This window comes from Dermacentor silvarum, chromosome 1 (genome assembly GCF_013339745.2).
Source record: "Dermacentor silvarum isolate Dsil-2018 chromosome 1, BIME_Dsil_1.4, whole genome shotgun sequence".
In the NCBI taxonomy this organism is placed as follows: Eukaryota; Metazoa; Arthropoda; class Arachnida; order Ixodida; family Ixodidae; genus Dermacentor; species Dermacentor silvarum.
In genome coordinates, this window is record NC_051154.1 from 290,605,216 (window position 1) to 290,608,299 (window position 3,084).

The window sequence follows — 3,084 nt, forward strand, 5'->3', positions numbered from 1 at the left end:
ACATATTCGCGAAATTGCAGATGCACTGCACGGGCTTCTGCACGCTACCGTCCACTTTCTTTTTAAAGCGCTAAAGTCGCAATATAGGTGCCAAGGACCACAAAAAAGTATTAGTCGATAAAACTAGCAGCCCCACGTCACGCTTCGTCATTCTGACGAAACGCAAATTGCATTTTGCAAAACTTCCGTTTCCCGGCTCAAATTTCGAACACGTGACCTCTGACAGCCAATGGACAGCCAATGGCGGATAATGGCGGCCGTGCAGCCGCCATGCGTGTCCAGAATAGAGCCTCAGTACAACTGTTGCGAACGTGCGCATTTTTCTCCGCTTATCGTTCTCGTAGCTGGGCAGCTGAGTAAAAGATTGCTTTATGACTGAACGGACGCAACCGGTTATGAGCCACGAAGGGGCGATACAGAGCCGCCGAACAAGCCATAAATAAATACAGTGATAAAATACACGCATACATAGAGCACAAACTAACGTCCCGTTTATAGTAGATGTACCGCCATCGCCCTCTACTCTTTCCTCCGCCGTCTCCTCTCCTAAAGCGCTTGTTTTTGCTTTACTTTTTGCTTGCGAAAGCAAGTCGACGGTGGCGCCCTTAGAAAGTCCTCTTTAAAGCTTTCAGGCCGGCGCGGCGCCGCGGCCGCGGCCGGCGACTGCGGTTCCGGAAGTAACATGTTCCGGACTGTGGGTTCCGGAACATGTTTACAGGCTGGTGTAAACGTGTCCCTCCGGACGAAACAATCGGGATTGTGACGGCTCAACGAGACGGCCCAACGACGAGGATGACTGATTTCTTGTTATTCGGCAATGAAAACGTAGAACCTATCACACTGGGCCGATCCCAAAGGCAGTGGATAAACTGGACCAATCCAGCAGGCGACTGGTCTTCATTAGGTAACGCCCTGCGCAAATTGCGTCGCGTTTCTGAACGAATTATTGGTGGCATGCCCAATAGAGGGAAATAATAGCCGTATACGTTTAGCGATCGGTGCCGACTTTCACTAATTTCCGATTTAGGTAAATGCACTCGGTGCGTTGAAACATAGGTCGCGGAAGAGGTTGCGGCGGATCTATATGTTCGTGTGCGCGTGTGCGTCGAAAGAGCACGAGTAAGTATAGTGACGACGTCGCGGCTCGCATGCACGCCCGCCGCTGTTCGGTAAACGGCAACCCCGTGGCCTTCGCACGTCATTCTGCATTTAGCAACGTCTCAGATGGCTCTGTAACACGCAGCGCACTGACAGTGCACCACCGGAAAGCCGATTTCGATAGGGCTCCTATTGTTCCTCCTCGCATCGTTGCTCAGCTTTTTTCTTTCTTTCGTGACGACGACGTGAATAGTGGCTTTCAAGTTGGAAAACAGACGAAAATAAACACGGCCTGCGGCAAACCCGCACACTGCGGTCGTCCTCGAGAAAAAAATCACGAATACCGATTTCAAGCGTTGTAATAATAATAATAAAATAAGAAAGCGGAGTTGTAGAGAGAGAGAAAAAAAGGAGAGGGCGCGTCGAAGGAAGTCGCTGGTTTCAGACAACATACGTGAACGCTCGTCATCAGCCGCAAAATGTAGAGGGAGCCTTTGTTTTCTTCTTTCGTACCCGATTGCCACGGCAACAAAGAAAGAACAAGGAAAGAAAGAAACAGGCTGCCGCGCCACCGCGGTCATCGAAGAAGAGCGAGAAGCCGTGGTGACGCCATACGCCGCCTTCCGCTGTATCGCACGGCATGTGGCTTCTAGACGGTGGCAATTTTCCGGCGTTACCAAAAAGAAAAAGCACAGGAACTAAGGAGGGAGGGAGAGAGAGAGAGAAGGGCGAGCGATTTGCAGTAGGCGGCACTTCCGAACTGAATTTGGAGCCCAGTTTGACTGGTGTACTGGTTCTACTGGTTATTTACGGTGTTTATTTTTCTTTCTCTTTTTTTTTTCTTTTAGTTTGGCGGTCACGGCGATTGCTCGCCTGAAATTGTGCGTAAGCAAAGGAAGTTCGCTTGGTCATTACGTAACCTCAATTCGTGTTCTCTTCTCAAGCTCCGCATTCACGCGTAAATCTATCCTAGACGAAATGTGAGGAAACTCGGTTTTTTATTGTTTTATGCGCCACTGACAAAAACTAGCGGAAGCTCGTTTTGGTTTACGTGCGAATGGTTTACGCAAACCCAAGACAGGCCCTATAGATAGCTCGGCGTTTGATGACTTCCGCCCTGCAATCAATGCAGAGGTGCCCATCGTCTCTATATTGTTTCTTATTGCTACTTTATTGCAGTCTTTTGAGCAGACTTTTTATTACTCCCCCCCCCCCCCCGTTTTTTTTTTATTTCTTTGTTTTGTATGGGAAGCTTTGTTTACGTATACCTTCCCCGGGTTTTGGCGCGGCTGGATTTCTCGCTGAGCCTATCCCTCAGATGATGCAATCAAACTGGGCCGATTCCGGAGACTGTGTACTCAAGGTGGTGATTTGGTCAGTCGATCCTGACGCCAGTACAGGATGTGTGTCCTCGGAAGGGTTTCATTGCAGTTTGTAACGCGGGATCGATCCTGGAGACGATATAATCACAGGCGTGAGTGGGTCAATCATGATGATGAATTGCATTGCAGTCTCTTAAGTGTAGCGTGTGGACCTAGCTCATTTGCATCTTCCTGTGGGTTTGGCAACAGCGCCTCCACGAGTAGACGTACATAGCGAGATACGTTGACTACGCTACGTTCAATCGAGGCATTTGAATTGACTTCTCACGCGAAAGAGACTCGCAGACGTGCGCTGGTTGCAGCCACTTACAGAAACACACCACACACGCACGTCTCTGATCTAGAGGAGTTTGTTGCGCTATCCGATGCGGAGATACCTCCTCTCGTGAATAACGCTGGATATGCCTGTGCGCACCACACGCGCCGCGCGGCGAACCGTACGTATACACAGTCACGTACAATTAACATACGAACATGTTCAAAGGCCAAGTAGAATGCGTTCTCTGGTTTCTGATTTCGCCATTACGCGTAATATCAGCATTATTTCGGCTTGCACGCCTATGATAGGTCTGTATACCATCTGTGGCGACCGGATAAGTAACGT